This window comes from Lissotriton vulgaris, chromosome 2_1 (genome assembly GCF_964263255.1).
Source record: "Lissotriton vulgaris chromosome 2_1, aLisVul1.2, whole genome shotgun sequence".
Taxonomy (NCBI): Eukaryota; Metazoa; Chordata; class Amphibia; order Caudata; family Salamandridae; genus Lissotriton; species Lissotriton vulgaris.
The window spans coordinates 941,420,325-941,437,723 of record NC_141687.1 but is presented as its reverse complement, the minus strand read 5'-3'; positions in this window follow the sequence as shown (position 1 = coordinate 941,437,723).

Here is a 17,399-nt window from a genome sequence, read left to right as displayed (position 1 = left end):
GAATGAAATTGGGGTGCAGAGAAGTTAGCCGTAGGAGCGGGCAGAATTTCAAAATAAAAGGAAGGCGACTCGAGAGTGACAAGGATGTTGTTGAGAGGAATAGGAGGTATGGGATATTTGGGTGAAGGAAGCGGGGACGATCAGATCAAAAGGAAGAGGGAAGGAATTATGGGTTTGGGTAATCGAAAGTCGGAGTACTGCGTGAGAATGTGTGAGATGAGGTGTGATGAGGAGGGGAGTTGCACACGGTTGGCACAATTGGGTGGCTTTGTAGTGTTTGGGGTGGGGTTATCAATGCAATTCATGTGTGCGCAAATACTGGGAAAGGGCATAAGCGGCAATTTAAGCACCATTCGGAGAGGATGAATGTTTTTACTGGGCTAAATGCGCACAATGCCCATTGGGTTCAAGGGGCTTCAGCCGCCCCCGTTGTGTGTGTGTGTGAGCCCGAGCTAAGACAGCTTCCCGGGCTGGCGACCGTCTTATTGCAGCCACACCTGAGTACTTCACAGGTCTTTAAAAGACCTTTTACTTGTTAACAAAGCTTTGTTGTGTTTTCACCCCTTCTTAGAGCCCCTGCATCTCCACTGGCTATGACTGGAAAAATTTGCGCCCACTGAAATCTTTTATTAGCCCCCCCAAAAAATTTAGCTCTAGTAGCGCCCCTGCGGACTCAGCCATGTAACTAGCTGTGAAGGATGAAAAGCACTACAGAAGATTTAATGATAGGAGAGCAGGTGGGGTGTAGGGAGTGTCGGCATGAATTTGGATAATTGGGTAATGAGTGAAAGTCACACGACACATGAAGGGGTGCAGGTAGTTTGGTTGCAGGGGTAACGATTGTGAAGGGAGACTTTCTCGGACGGCTGGAGGCTCACTTTGGAGGTTGCGGGTTGCAAAAGGGAGATCGGGAGCACGTTGTTATTAAAGCAGGCAATAGTAGGCAATATCGGGATCCCAGGGGGAGGCGACAGGCCTTGTGGGCAAAATTGTCGACTTTGGGCCAGTGGGATAAGGTGCGGATTTCGGGTGGATTAGCAACTGGTGGTCCTGGGCAAATTTTTCAATATCCTCGGAAATAGACTTTGTCGGGGTGTGACGCAACGGGTAGTTCTAGGACAGACGCATACACATTGATTAGGGTTAGAGGGAGACAAAAGTACGCCATGGGGAGCGGTTGGGGTGCGGGGGCACTAATGTGGGCAGCTGGGGAAGAGGCAGCGTCAAGTCTAGTTACATGTTGGGGGGAGGAGCCGAGGTGCGAGGCCGTCCAGGAGAAGGAATTTTTCAGAGGAGAACAGGGTGGAGCTGGCTATCAGCGATTGGGCGGTTCCTCAAATCTGGTCTGTGGTGGGGAGGGGGTTGCTCTATCAGGCACCACGGGGAGCGCTACCCAGAGGGAAGGGATTGGCGCCATTCCGACAGTGGTCGGAGTCCTTTAGTGATGAAACAAGATGGCACAGGTACAATAAAGGTTTGGGATAGAGACTAGGCCACAGCATGGGCTGTGCGTCTTGGAAACAGTGTTTGTGACCTTGGGATATGTCCAGAGGAATTGCTGTTGTATTGTTTCCCTTCTTTGAAGTGCATCACGTTCTTGATGCCATGACATGGAGGCAAGGTGTGCTGTGTTGAGGTAGGGATTTTTTCTCGGTTGTAGTCTTAGTTTGTTTTTAGGGGTTTCTTGGGTGAGAAGCGTGTCCTGCATTGTCATGATCGAAGGTGGAGGACTGCCGCTGTGTGTGCGTTGCGGCCATCATGGGAGGAGCATTTGGGTGAATGGGAGATTATGTGTGGAGACTTTATGGGTACTTAAAGATATGGTTGCAGCTTGTGGCTGCACCAGGTTCCGGACAATGCATGGTCCAGACACTGGAGTTCTGCACACGCGGACTGTGGAGATTGTTGTGTCGTCAGAATTTGGAGAGTGGTGCCCTGGATCGGCAACATACATTGTTAGGGGGAGGGTTTTTGTGCCCCTCAACTTGAGTCGAGGTGCTCAGTGATGCCCATACTAAAATGAAGGAAATAAACGTGTGAGTCACAGAAACCAAGCCAAAAGCTTTGTGTGTACAGACAACATTTCATTTTTGGCCACTTGGGGTACCAGGAGTCCAAGCTGTTGTCTATTGTTTTCGAGGCTGTGGTGATTGGCGGGCTTCAAAACCGATGCTGTATGGATGGCCGACACATGTGCGAAGAGGCAGGCATGTTGAGTGAGCCAGAATGAGCCATTTTTGAGTGGGGCCAGGTGGCCCACTTTGCACCATGGTTTTCCAAGTATGTCGCTGGAAGACGGCATGACGTTGTGGGGTTCTGTCTATGTGCACAAGTGTGGTTTTGTGGCTGTGTCGGACAGTGCGGTGATGGGAGTTTGCCTAAACATTACGGTACAGGAAGCACCCAATGAATCATACACACTGCTGTTTTATCCAACAGTTTATGCAGAACATTTGCGAGCTTTATTACTGCACAGCTGCCAGAAAGTCTTAGAACCATTTTTATCATACGGTTGACATACAGAACGCACACTGGTAGGAAAATATTATATCTTACCTAACTATTCTTAAGTGCAACATTAATGGGACATAGGGCAGCTGTGTGCAGCCTGCATGAGCTACTGGCACATTGGATGGACAGGAGCTACACATAAAAATACGACCCGGTAAGAAGCGCTAGGCTAACCGCTAGTTATAAACTGCTTTCCCTCCTGTGCTAGCTACGTGAGGGCCCGGCGGACACTCACCGTCTTCTTGGCAGCTACCATCCTGACACCAGGAGATGCTTTAGTGCTGCAAGAGTAAAAAAACAGATGAATTAAGACTTCCCAGCTAACTCCACTGTCGAAGGACATTGTGCGCAGATGAGCCGCATTCCTCCTAAACAATCACAACATTCCCACTCCCACTGTCATTTATTTAGCTCCGGTGGGTGTAGCAGGTGGTGATAATCTGCTTGGCGGTGATCCAAGTTTTAGAAGGGAGAGGCAGACGCCCGCAGCCCGCCTCTAACAAATGACAAACATTCATGTGGAGTATGCATGAAGGTGGGTAAACGTTCCAAGAGAACGATACTGCTGTACCTCCAATGCTTAATGTTCGTTCCTAGGCACTTCGGTGTTGCGAAATCCGGAAAGAATGCACAACATTTTGTTTGTGGAAATGCGAAAATACGATTCGTTTATATACAGTTTTCTGTACTCGGTGAAAGGCTGCAAGCCTTTTCCTTGGTGGTCTGGTTAGATTATTTATATGGCGCTACGAGAATTATGCGGCAGGGAAAAGCTAAATTATCAGGCAGGGTTGAGTAAATTATGCTGCAAGAAAAGCCAAATTATGCGGTATAATGCAGCACATTTGGTGCAAGGGGAGAATAAAGAGGCACAAGTTGCTGAAGATAGGGAGAACACAAGTCACAGAACTACAGGTGAAATGTCAAGGGATAAGGGGATGAAGGTACAGGGAGATAATGTTGCTGAATGGCTAGGGCGGCCAATCTCGTTCACGGTTAACAACCTGTGATTCTAGGCAAATCAATTAATGTTATAAATAAAAAAAAGGGCGCTACACCAAAGGTACAGTGTACAACAACAGGAAAAGCAAACAAGAAAGAAGGGAGTTCTTCAACAGTACCAGTAACGTTTGATAAACAGTCGGTATGGAGGATAGAGCGTTTTGATAGGTCAACACACATTCAAGCAGTGCCCACCTGGCCTTCTGAGTAAGACCGTAGGGTAGGAGAGGTATATTATAGTGGGTAGTCATACTACTAACAAGGTGGGTGCCACTAGGTAGACAACGCCGGAAGTTTGTATGTAGGGTGAACAAGGGCTTGTGCGACAAAGACTAGGTACAGGTGGTGCGAATAAAAAAGGCTAACATGTTGTTTCTATTTTAGATTTTAAGCAAGGAAGCAGTCCATCGGATGGAGAAGGGGCTGTGTAAACTTATCAAAAGTGGTGTCAGTAGTGGTGGAGGTCACGGACGGGGCAAAGGGAGCAGGAACAAGCATAAGGGGTCAGGGACAGGAACAGAAGGTAAGTTTTGAAAAACAGGTTGGGCGGCATCCTTCAAAGTATAAGGAACACTGCCGAGACAGTGCTGGGGGTACCTTAGCAAGCTGAAGCACCACTGCAGCCAGGTACTATGCCATAAGTTGAGGTTTTAATAGCTACTATGGGCGTGAGATGGTAGCAAACAGGGTGTGGCGTAACCATCAGGGTGGCCGACTTTGGGAACAGGGGAACATAGTTTCCAGTTTCAGAGTTGGCTTGACTTCCTGTGAGTCTGGGCAGATAACTTGATACCCCGATGTCTACAAAACCAATATTTTTTTCTGTAACATTACGGGGATTTTTGCCATTATTCACAGACTGTCAGATTGTTCGCTGCAATGTGCTACCAGCCTACCAGTATAGTGCCCATTTTCCAGAACATGGGGGGTGTACTGGCCAATTTACAGGCACAGATGCAGTTCTAGCGCCAGTTCACCGTAACAGATGCAAATGTGCAGTAAGGGCACACCGCAGTTGGAAGGAACTGAGGCAGTTGGAATGAGTCTTCGGTGGCTCGCAGGCGCACATGGACACATGTCCTTAGAAGGTGGATATTAGTAAGTGTAGGTAGGGATCTACCACTTATAAATAAGGCCACAGTAACAATCCCTTGGGAACATATAGTTAGGAAAGGCATATCTTTTGCACATAGAGTCTACATAATGAAGTCATTAGATGAGGGAGGGATTCTGACAATGTAAGTCCACTACACTTTCCACAGGCAGCAACAAGGTTAGGTTCACACTGACAATTGCATAATGATGACAATTCAAAGCACATTTTGTATCATGGGCCGGAGTCGCTCACAAAAGGTGATTATATATAAAAAAAAAACACAAGTTCAGCTATAAAAAGGAGTATCCCTTGGTGTCTTCTCAAAGCCCACGCTAGACCTACACCAGGCGCCACTTTCATGGGTCAGCCATAGTTGGAGCCCAGTACCAAAAGGCCCATCCCCAATAAACTTTGAGATGCTTGCAACACTTTTGAATAATTACCCAAAGGAAGAGGAGAGGGAACTACTTCTTTGGGGTTTTCAAAAAGGGGTTCAAAATACCTTACAGTGGCCTGTTAGCAGGCAGGTCATCCAGAAACCTTTGCTCAGCTGAGGAACTGCCAGTAACAGTTGCAGAAAAGATACAAAAAGAGTTGCAGCTAGGTAGAAAAGCAGGCCCATTTACCCCCCCCCAAACAATTTTATTATCTCCCACTAGTTATTGTCCCTAATCCACCACCTCTCTTATCCCAAGGGCAACTCAGCAAATGACTGGCTAGGCCAGGATATGTGTTCGGTCTCATATGCTCCATTTGATGAACCCATTGAATAGGTCAGTGTGGCAGGAACAGGAGCCCTCATGGCGAAAGCAGATGTTGAATCAGCCTTCAGGCTGTTGCCAGTGCACCCCAACAACTTTCATTTGCTGGGGTTCCAGTTCGGAGGAAAGCTGTACTATGACAGGTGCATGCCCATGGGATGTTCGTTTCATGTGCTTATTTTAAAGCATTTAGTTCCTTTTTACATTGGGCAACATTCAAGGTACAGCCGGTAGGTGGCAAGCTTCATTATCTAGATGACTTCTTGTTTGTAGGAAAGGCAAACTCATCCGAATGTGCCCAAGCATTGGCAGCCTTCAAGGTCATGTCGCAAGGATTACGAGTGCCATTGGCTGCATAGAAAACAGAAGGCCCCACAACTAAACTAACATTTTTGGGAATTCAGTTGGATTCCTTGGAATGGGTTTCACGTCTCCCAGTTGAGATGGTACAAGACTTTGCAGTAGCTATTGAAAAGGTATTGGCAAAACAGACAGTAACATTAAGGGATATTCAAGAGTCATCGAGTGAGCACGTGTCTCCAGTACAATATCGAGATAAGAGAAAAGCATGTGCAAGGAGTTCAGAACAAGGCAGCTGATGCTCGTTCTCGCTTGCAGTGGAACAGGTTCCGGGCAGAATGGCCAAAGGCACAACAGGAAATGATGCCCTTCAAAGAGGAATACAGGAAACTAATACATTAGAAATTCAGTTACAAGGCATTGCGAAGAAGGCTCTGGCTATTGGAACAAGGCAACAGTACTGGCGTTGTGTGGAGACTTTTCTGAACTCTACAGCTCACGTGTTCAATTTTGCAAACAATTTTCAGAAACTGGTGATGCAGGTCAAACAGTTTGTTGTGTGGGCCAGGGGAGCCGGTAAGTCTAGGTCAGGGGTTCTAGAGCACCTATCAGCGATAGCATATCATTCAAAGCTAAAGAGTTTTGACGTTTCCGCTAAAGGATTTGTTCTTAGGGAAGCCTTAAAAGGTTGGGCCAGGGGGGGCGTGGCCAAGATGGCGACGGACTAAGACGTGCCTGCGAGCTCCTCCGGCACCCCGAGCCCTTCATTGCCTTGTGTAGCTGTACTGGGGCGATCCTTGCTCCGGAATCGACTTTCTTGGGGTTACCGAGGTGCCCTGAATGCTTTTGAGCCTTTTCCCGTCGAGCTACGACCAAGAACGGCGGACTTTGCCGAGGTGTCGAGGCGGTGACGCACGTGCGCTGGTGCGGCCTACATTGCATTGCCTGGAGTGCATCGGCTCATAGCCTGGGGGACCCTGGGTCACAGCGAGTTGCAGTGAGGATCGATCGCACTGCAGGACCCCCCACTTGGGGCCGTCACGAACTTAATCTACACCCCTGTGGTTCATCTTGGCTAACGTCGCCCGTGTAGAGGTGGCGCCGACCTGTCTGGCGGCTGCTGGACAGCGCAGAAGAACGAGAGGAGAAGAGGTGCTGATCCGTCCCTACCCCTTATAACCCGGGGGCGACCCAGTGGACATTGAGTGTGCACGGCGATTGCTATCTTCTGATTGCCCCGGCCGCCCAGTGACGGCGGAGCGGAGATCTCGGGGGGTGCGAGGGAGTGCGGCCTGATATCCCGGGACGCTCCTAGCGATCGCGGAGTGCGCGGGGGCTAGCCGAGGCTCCTCATCATGACGACGAGAAACCGCATGAACAGGACTGGGAAGGACGGCTCTGGGAAGGGTCCATCCGGATCGCCCCCTGGCTCCAGCAAGTCCCCTGCAAAGGACGACGGGGATGGCCCAGTCACGAAGGCCTTCCTGATTGAACTTTTTGCGTCCATCAAGGACGACATCACGGAGCTGAAGTCACAGCTGGCTTCCGATCTGCGCGAGGTCCGCCAAGATGTGGATGGCATCGGAGAACGGGTGGCGACCCTGGAGGAGCACGATCTAGGCCTCACTGGTGACGTCCACCAGTTACAGCAGGACATGCTCAGGCTTCGAGAGCAAAATTTAGACCTTCAGACCCACTGCGAAGATTTGGGAAACCTGTCCCGCCGCAATAACATTCGAATCTGAGCTGTACCCTGGGAGGGGGAAGGTGAAAACTTGCGGGAATATGTGGAGGCCCTGTTCCTGCAGGTTCTGGCAGAGGCGGACCTCTCGGAGATCCGCATGGACAGAGTGCATCGAGTTGGGCTGCCACGTGGCGCGCGCTCGCCACCGCTGGACATTTTAGTCTGTGTCCACGACTTTCAATTGAAAGAGAGGATCCTACGAAAAGCCAGGGATACCAACAACCTACAATTTCGGGGACACAGCCCCCAGCTCTTTCAAGACTTGGCGGCCCCACATTGCAGAAGCGGCGGGACTTCCGCCCGGTTACAGCCTTCCTGCGGGACCACGGGGTGTCCTACTCCTGGGGCCACCCCTTTCGGCTCATCTTTAGGTGGCAGAACAGGCTGGTGCAAGTGAGATCTCTGGTGGCTGCCAGGGAACTTCTGGGCATGGAGGAGGAGGCCGCGTCGGCTGGCGCCAGCGCCTCCCCAAGACGACGACGCCGTTCCCGCTCCCCGGCTTGGCAGAGAGTGGGCCGGCATGGTATGGCGGAGGGCCCGACTCCATTGGCGAGCCAAAGTGAGAGGGGAGAGGTTCTGGCTTCGGTGGCCTTGGTGACTGATTCGGGCCGGATGGACAGCTCTTGGGCAGCCTAGGCTCCCCAAACAGCGGCCCGTGGGGCCGGGGGGGCTCTACCACCTCAGGTACATTGAGGGACTGTGCTCCATTGGAGGGTTACCCCGACCCTGAACTCGAGGGGGGCATTACCCGGGTCTTCTACCCCCGACCCTTATGGTCATGTCCAGCTTTATTTGTTCTCTTTCTGGTTCTGGAACTGTTCTCTCTGTATGTTGTTTTGGGGCTCCTTTGGACTGGGGGAGGGTTGCTTTGGAACGGGCTCAGTGGTGGTAGCAGTGATCCTGGTATGATTGCGGGTGTGGTCGGTTTGTTTATGGCACTACGGGGGGCACTATGTGGAGCGGGGTGGGGGAGAGTAACGTCTAAATGATGCCTGTTACGATAGGTTCATGGAATATTAAAGGCCTTAATTCCCCTCAAAAGCGTCAGAAGGTGTGGAAATACATTATAGATCATCATCTGGATGTGGTGGGACTGCAGGAAACTCATTTGGCCCGTAGGGACGAAACCAGGCTTAAGAATAGGCAATACCCACTGATTTACAAATCCTCTGCCACTACTAAGCACCAGGGGGTGGCACTCCTGTTCCGCTCTACACTTCAATTTCAGCCCATGGTGGTGCAAAGCGACAAGGAGGGTAGATGGCTGATGGTGAAAGGGATGCTCCTTGGCAAGCTCTGCACGTGGGTGGTTCTCTATGCGCCGAACACGGGCCAAAATGGGTTCCTTGAGGCTTTCATGAGGGAGGTGGGGAATTTTGGGGAGGGTGCATTGATAGTAATGGGGGATTTAAATTTGGTTTGGGACAAAGGACTTGATTGCTCGAACCAACAGAGGACAGAGGCAGGCCTCTTCTCCCCTGAGTTGCGTGATGCTATAGACAGTCTGGGTCTCATTGATAGCTGGCGCGCCCTCCACCCCCACGCTAGGGACTACACGTTCTTTTCCCATGTTCACCACACGTATTCGCGTCTCGATCACATCTTTCTGAATCAGTCATTACAGGGGGACTTGTGGGAAAGTAGGATATTTCCGCTCTCTGTATCAGATCACAGTCTTTTGGCAGTATGCCTGACTTGGGCCCCGGGGACGTCCCCCCACCGCAAATGGTATTTCCCTATCTCCCTTACACGTGATCAGGAGTTGTGCAAGAAACTTAGGGCGGCCATTGGTGAATTCTTTGAGTTTAACAAAGAAGGGGACACCTCGGTTTTCACCCAATGGGACGCCTTTAAGGCGACGACACGGGGCACGTGCATCGCGTTGAACTCCGCCCTGAACAAACTTAGGAGTGAGGAAAGGGAGGCGTTGGAGGCGGAGCTGGCGACACTTGAAACTACGCACAAGCAGAATCCTTCTCGAAGGACGCTCCGTCCAATTGCAGCAGTGCGGGGTAAACTCAGGGCCCACTATAATAATCGGGCGGAGTATACCCTCCTGCGCTTACGGCGTCTTTCTTACGCACAAGGCAACAAAGTGGGGAAACATCTGGCTCGACAGCTTCGCGATAAGCGTGAGAGGGAATATGTAGGCGGCATCCGGGCGCCCTCGGGCGCCTTGGAGCATAAAGACGCAGCCAAGGCGGAGCTTTTCGGCAAATTCTATGCCGCCCTGTACTCGGTGGATAACCTGGAGCCGGAAGATCAGCGGGAATATCTGGGGGCTCATCCACTTCCGCAGGTTTCCAAGGAATGGAACGACCTTCTGGAAGCCCCCTTTACTAGGGAGTAGGTGTTGACCGCAATCAAGCCCCTTAAACCGCTTAAGGCGCCCTACCAGACGGCTTCACGGCACCCTTCTATCAGACCTTTGCCTCTGAACTGGGGGACTTTCTGGTGATACTCTTCAATGGCATGAGGGAGGCGGGCCAGACTACGGGCACTATGGCAGAAGCGATGATTTCGATTATCCCCAAAGCCGGGAAGACCCCTCGAAATGTGAGTCATACCGGCCCATAGCTCTACTGAATGTAGATGCTAAATTATACTCCTCTATCTTGGCTGCACGGCTCCAGGACCTAATGCCTGGCCTTATCCATCCCGACCAATCGGGATTCATAAAAGGTCGCCAGACCCACGACAACACCAGAAGGCTGATTCATCTGATCGTGAAGGCTAATCGCTTTAAGATCCCGGCGGTCTTGGTGGGCCTTGACGCTGAAAAGGCGTTCGATCGGGTGGACTGGAACTTTCTCTTTGGTACGCTGGAGGCCTTTGGTTTTCCCCCCAAATTCATAGATATGCTTCGGGCCAACTACCATAGTCCTCGATCGAGGGTCATGGTTAATGGCCATGTTTCACACTTCTTTGCACACTCCCGGGGTACGCGGCAGGGCTGTCCCCTATCTCCCCTACTCTTTGCGCTCAGCATTGAACCTCTAGCCCTTAGGGTGCGGGAGGACCCGGACTTGTTGGTCCCCCATTTTCGGGAGAGCAACATAAAATTTCCCTTTTTGCTGATGACGTTCTATTGTCACTAGCGGACCCGGGAAGCTCCCTTCCACGGGTGCAGGAGGTACTCTCTCAGTTTGAAGCAGTGGCGGGTTTCCGGGTTAATCCCGGCAAGTCATACATCCTTAACCTCACGCTACCATCTGCTGAGGTGGATCGCATCCGGCCGCTCACGCCCCTGTCGTGGGCCAGCTCCTCTATACAGTACCTTGGGGTCCGGCTGACCTCATCTGTTACCACCTTATATGCGGCCAACTTCCCACCTCTGCTGGCCCAGATACAGACCGAGCTTAATCGGTGGAAGCCCATGTTCATTTCTTGGCTGGGCCGCGTCCATGCTGTCAAAATGACGATGCTCCCCAAGCTCCTGTACCTGTTTCAAGCACTCCCTTTTGCTTTGGAGGGGGGCTTTTTCAGGCGTGTTAAGACCATGATCCTACGCTATATTTGGCAAGGGGGCCGCGCTAGACTCTCCTTTCTCACGCTGCGACGGCCTTTGAAGAAGGGTGGGGTCGGCCTCCCAGATATGCACCTCTATTATAAGGCGGCGCAACTCCGAGTGCTGGTCGAGTGGACCCAGATGGAATCGGAGAAGCACTGGTTGCATATGGACAGGAGTGTGGCGGGGAGATCGATATGGGACCTGGTCTGGAAGGCGAAGGGAGATCGCCCTCGTAACGCCTATATTAGCACCCCTACGAGTACCACCCTGAGGGTCTGGGACTCGGTTTCTGGTGATGAGAGGTGGACCTCCTTCCCGTCCCCCTTCACCCCTATCCATTTTAACCCGGCCTTTCCACCGGCTCTCGTGGAGGGCCCCTTTGACGGGTGGAGAACGGAGGGTTGCCACGCGCTCACACACTTGTTTCATGGTTATGAGCCGCTCACCTTCCATAATTGCATGCGTGACTATGCGGTGTTACCGTCCGAGAGTTACCGGCACGCCCAAATGCTACACTGGGCGTTATCACCGGAGGTGCGAGATGCAGCGACACTGCCTCCCACAGACTTCGAATCCTTTATCACCAGCGCAACGTCCATGAGGGGGGTGATCTCATTCCTCTATGGCCTTCTACTTACCACGGCTATCTCGCCTCGCCCTAGATACATGAGTTTGTGGGAAGAGCACCTGGGACGAGATATCTCTGACGAGGAGTGGACTCACCTCTGGCGTGACTTACGCAGATTTAACCATTCCATTGACCTCAGAGAGGCCCATATGAAAACGATGCTGGACCGGTATCTTTACCCAACCCGGTTGAAAAAGATTTTTCCCTCTGCGTCGGATAGATGTTGGCGAGGATGTGGTCTCTTGGGGGATTTTCACCATATTTGGTGGGACTGCCCTGTCATTCGCCCCTACTGGGAGGAGATACTGTCCCAGATCAAGGAAGTGCTGGGCTACCCGATTCCTGACTCGATAGGCTTCATTCTCTTGGGTCTCCGTGATCCGCTCCTGGAACATCAGACTAAAGCAGATAAACAAATCCTTTGGCTCTGCATGGGTGCGGCCAAGTTGACCTTGGCTGCGGCTTGGAAAAAGAAGGAGGCCCCTGCACTTTCCCTCTGGTATGCTAGGTTGTGGAAGCTGCTTAGTATGGAGCGTATGGCGGATGTTTTCAGAGGAGATTTCAAAAACGTCATCTTTAGGTGGGGCCCACTAGTCCGCTTCCTTTCTCGAGGCTTACCATCGGCGGTCTGCCCGCCCACTTACGTGCACTCCATTTGTTTCAAGTGTGAGAGAATGTTTGGATGTGTACCTGTTACTTGGCTGCCACCACTGGGGGGAGGGGGGTTGGAGGGTTGCAGGAGTTTGGGGGGAGGGTGTTTTTTTCTGTCTATCTCTAGGGGGGGTGGGTCTTTATGTTTCACCTCGCTGCATTGCTCTCCCTATGGCCCGGAAACGAGGAGGCGCAAAATAGACTGGTCGAATGAGCCCCTGGCTTGGATGGCTTTTGACTGGTGCCACTGTGAACCGAAGCCTTTCTAAGGACTTCCCGCTGGGGACAACGTTGTTGGCTGGCGAACTTTGAGAATCATCCTGGCTAGGGTGGCCGCGTTGTACAATCTTCAGCAATGTTACCGCTTCTTGGCCAAGCAGTGTGAGCTCCTGCGAGGGCTCTTGTCGCACTTATTGTGTTTCTATCTTTCTCTTACTTCCTTTCCTCTTCCTTCTTGTACTTTCAATAAAAATAACTTTAACAAAAGTTTGGGCCAGGGGGGAAAGCAAAAAGCAGGATACCAAAGTCTCCGATTCATTTTAAAACATGAAAAATTCTGATTGACCACCTCCCTTTAGTGTGCCACTTGGACATTGAAGGTACACTATTTCGTTTAACTGTCTCTTTTGCCTTTTTGGGGCTTTTCGCATTAGTGAACTAGTAGCCAGAGCCAAAGTAGATACAAGCAGCAGGCCCTGTTGGTTAAGGACATAGGCTTAGGCTCACACAATGTAACCTTACAGTGAGACGCTCTAATACAGATCAAGTGGGAAGGGGATAGTGCATTACACTGAAAAAGATGGAGGGGTACAGCCCATATTGCCCATTAAGCTTTTGGCAGGGTGTATGAAGGAACCGGAAGGGGTCAACGTCGACGCATACCTTCTCACCCATAAATATGGGACTCCTGTAACACTTTATCAGTTCAAAAGGGGGTTACGGCAAAAGTCCAAAGGGCAGGGCTCCAAAGGCAACACTATACTACACATTTCTTTCGCATTGGGGCAGCAACCACAGCCTTCCAGGAAGGGATGTCAGCAACCGCAATAAAACAAATACGAAGATGGGATTCAGATAGGTTTCGGGTTTACATTCGCCCAAACACTCAACAGATAAATAATTAAGAGGCAGGTTTGGGTGGGTGATTTTTTAGGGGACAGTACCACACCTATGTATACAAAGTTTATACTTGTAATAAAGGGTTTTAATGACTCATTATTTACCTTTCACTGCTTCTGTTCTACTCCACAGAGTGTAAAACTGTGTGGGTCGTCTGGCACTCTTACGTGTCCAGGGCTGCAAACAGAGCTTGCAACAATGGGTGGAATGCGGCATTCCTGTTTCAGGGTTACAGTGGAAAGAATTGGACAGTGTCATTCAAGAGTACCAAACCCACTCAAAGGACCCGGATTTTTTCAGTAATTCATTTTGGGTGGAAACAACCTCCCAGTGATAGGGTGGGGTACTATACATGCTAAAGAAAGATCTCACCAATTTAGCCAGGAGCATGAATGCCACAGAACTTGTATGGTCTGAGATCATTCCCAGAAGGGTATGAGATGGTGCTCGCTCCTAAACGGGCATAGAGTTGACAATGACGAGGCTAAACAGCCTCATGGGCAAATTTCTGTGCGGGCAGGTTTAGGCAACATTAGGCATAGCCTAATTAACTTGCAGCAGCCACACTCTTACATTGCAGATGGGGTGCACCTATCCAATACTGGGACAGATATCCTGCTACAGAATATACGAGCAGCATTCAATGGAAGGGGCTGGTGGGAGTTTTGAAGAATTGGGCCACAGGTATGGCGGGGGGCCTCGCTAACAGCGAAAGATCCCAGCGAGGCATGGCGGTACTTACAAAGTGATCCGACAAAAAGATAAAACAGGTTGTGAAACGGGAGCAGGCCACAAATGGGACAGTCAGGACCCAGGGGGTACTGGTAAGCTCCCCCAATGGCCTTGTTCAGGAGAACCGGAAGCAAACAATTAAGTACACAATTAAGGGCTGAGCCTGTAGCATGGAAGAAGTTAGGGACCGGTCACCTTCGCAGAGATGGATGGGGGAACGTTCACCCACGGTCTGGTGGACTGGAAGCACATATGGTTGCCCACGTACCGAATGTTTGGTAACACCGGAAGTGAAAAGTCACCTGGTCGGGTTGGAAGCAGACGCTTACCCGGAAGGAGATGTGTGGACACCGGAAGGGAAAGGTTATCTGGCCGGGCCGGAAGCAGATGCTTACCCTGGGAGTATCTGGACACCGGAAGTGAAAAGGTCATTCGGTTGGGTTGGAAGCAGACGCTTACCCAAGGGGAGTGTGTGGATACCGGAAGTAAAAAGATTACCCGGTCGGGCTGGAAGCAGATGCTTGCCCGGAGTGAAAATGAAATGTTGCGTCCAGAGGTGATAGGTTACCTGGGCAACTGGGCCGGCACTGAATGTAAGGCGCAGTGCTGGGCTTCTGGGTCAAGGACACAGGTTCGCCTAATAAGTTAAATGGTTTTTAAAGGATCGCTTATAAGTTGAAAAATGCCTAATAAACTGCGACCTCAATTCTTCCATAAACATGAAATTGGTGTTGTCTGAATTTATTGGGACCCGGGTGGGGGCGACTAAGTGGGGGGGTGCCTCTGCTAAGGAACTACAGGGAACTGCAAGAGCTGCACAGAGAGCTCTTTACAATCCTGACCTTTCCCTGCAATCTGTTTGGAAAGTCAGAGCCAGCCTCAATCCAGCAGATCACAGCTTTTGCCTCCGTCATCTACACGGCCACCTTGCCCATCTTCAGCAAGATTAAGATTCTGTGGCCGGAAGCCGAGCCGGCCTTCAGATTCCTTACAGATAACTGGCTCATAACACCTTCTTCCGGCAAATATCGTACATGTATCTGAATCATGCTTGCATCAACACTTGTGTTTTTGAAAGAGAAAAATGCTGGTTTATTCAAATTTTTGCTTCTAAGAATTGATTTGGAAAACAATTGTACGCAAAGGCTTATTTTAATGATTTCTTACACAGAGTTGTTTGAACATGTGTGCTGGGAGTACCGTGAGCCATCATATCAGCTGTAGTACATACGCACCCATTTAAGGACCTCATTTATAATTTGGTGAAGTAGATGCCAGATGGCTGCAGTGGCATTATTTGGCTGAAACATGGCTCCAGATTCATCATGTCAAGCAAGAGGCCATTTTGGAACTGCTGTCACTTATGTGAGGCCTTAGAGTTGACTTCTAATTTTTGGATCTCTTTCCGCTTTGCAGCATTTTCTCCAACATTCTTCAACAATCTCCAGCACATAAAAAAAAGAATTTGCAATGCAATAAGGCTCGCATTCCAAGAGTTTAAGCTATTAGCATTGTAAATGACAATGCTTTTACTTAACTGTTATGAAAACGTACACATAAATAAAAGGCTTCGTCATTTACAATGCCAATAGCTCTAACTCTCCCAAATGCGAGACCTATTGCATTGCAAATACTTGTTAATCTCAGCTCCAATTTGGCCAAATTGTGTGTTAATGGGTATTCATTTTTAACCCGTTAACTGCTGCCGTCGGCCAACGGTCGTCACGAGCATTACCTTAGTAGTGCTGCGCACGTCCGTTGACTGACGCTGCAACACCCGTTTTTCGCACGTTCAGCACTGGAGCAGAACGTTCGAAGCAGCCAACAGGTTAAAAGCTATTCCTCTGCTCCCTATTTTGTAAAGTTGGGAGTATTTAAAAACAATGTATATGCTGCTAATAAACACATTGTTAAAAAAAATGGACTTGAGCGGAAAGTTTCCCAATCCGGAGATGAGACGTGCACAGTCCACGGTATATTCGTCAACATGTGATATGGTGGTAAATGTATAACCTCTGCGGCAAGTAGGATTATGAGGCTTTCTCTGGTCTACTATTTATGACAACTGTGTGATCCTGGGGAAATCATATTCTCACTGTGTCTCTGTCCGCTTATCCGACATTATGTCAGCCCTTTGAAACAGATTTAATCATTAAACTGTAATGGAAGAAATAAAGAGTGTGCGCCTGAAGCTGCATTGTTCTGTTTTGCAGCTTTTCCAGCCTAGCCACCGATTTGTACCTCTTTCACATAAAGGGCTAAAAGAGTGAGAGTTACTTTCCCTGTGAAAGAGTTAAAATTGTCAGGGAACCAATATGCAGAGTAAAGGGCGTTGAGCAACGTCTCTAAGTGGAGGGGGGACAGGAGCCATGATTGCAGGACAAACCTGAACAAGAATTGGCATAGCCAATAGGTCTCGCTTTTGGGACCTTATAAGTATTTAGTCATGCAGCACAATATCCTTGGTGCAACAACATTAACTGTTGCATGGCTAAACACTTATAAGGCCCAAACGGCGAGACCTATTGACTATGCCATTTAAAGGACAAGCAGTGCTATCAGGCTCCAGCTGCCACTTAGAGGTAGACAGAGAGAGGTGTGTACAGAGAGAGAGGTGGGTAGAGAGAGAGGTGGGTAGAGAGAGGGGTAGAGAGAGAGGGGGTAGAGAGAGAGGGGTAGAGAGAGGTGTAGAGAGAGGGGTGTAGAGAGATGGGTGTAGAGAGGGGTGTAGAGGGGTAGAGAGAGAGGTAGAGAGAGAAAGGTAGAGAGAGAGGTAGAGAGAGATCGGTGGAGAGAGGGCTGTAGAGAGGTAGAGAGAGAGGTAGAGCGAGAGGTGTAGAGAGAGAGAGGTATAGAGGTAGAGAGAGAGGTATAGAGGTAGAGAGAGAGAAAGAGGTAGAGAGAGAGGTAGAGAGCTAGAGAGGGAGAGAGCTAGAGAGGGAGAGGTAGAGAAAGGTAGAGAGAGCGAGAGGGTGGAGGAAGAGAGAGAGAGAGAGGTAGAGTGAGAGAGGGTGGAGGAAGCACATGTGTGTACAGGTACAGGAAGGGTCTCACCCAGAGGTAGGAAGTATGCCAAAATTAAGGATACTATAGGTGAGCCACCCAGGTAGTTGCTCGGGGAGTCCACTAATGGATAGTGGATTCTACAACTAAAGAAGCGCCATGTGAGAATCACTGCATGCAGAAATCGCTTCACAATAAGTAGGTCCACTAATGATTGAGGAAGTGAAATCAATATACTTAAATTATTGGCCATAAAGAAGGAAGAATTCATATTCACCGTATCAAGCTCAATGCTCACACGGAATTGAGATTTTGTAAGTTATTTCACCTGGAAAAACAGT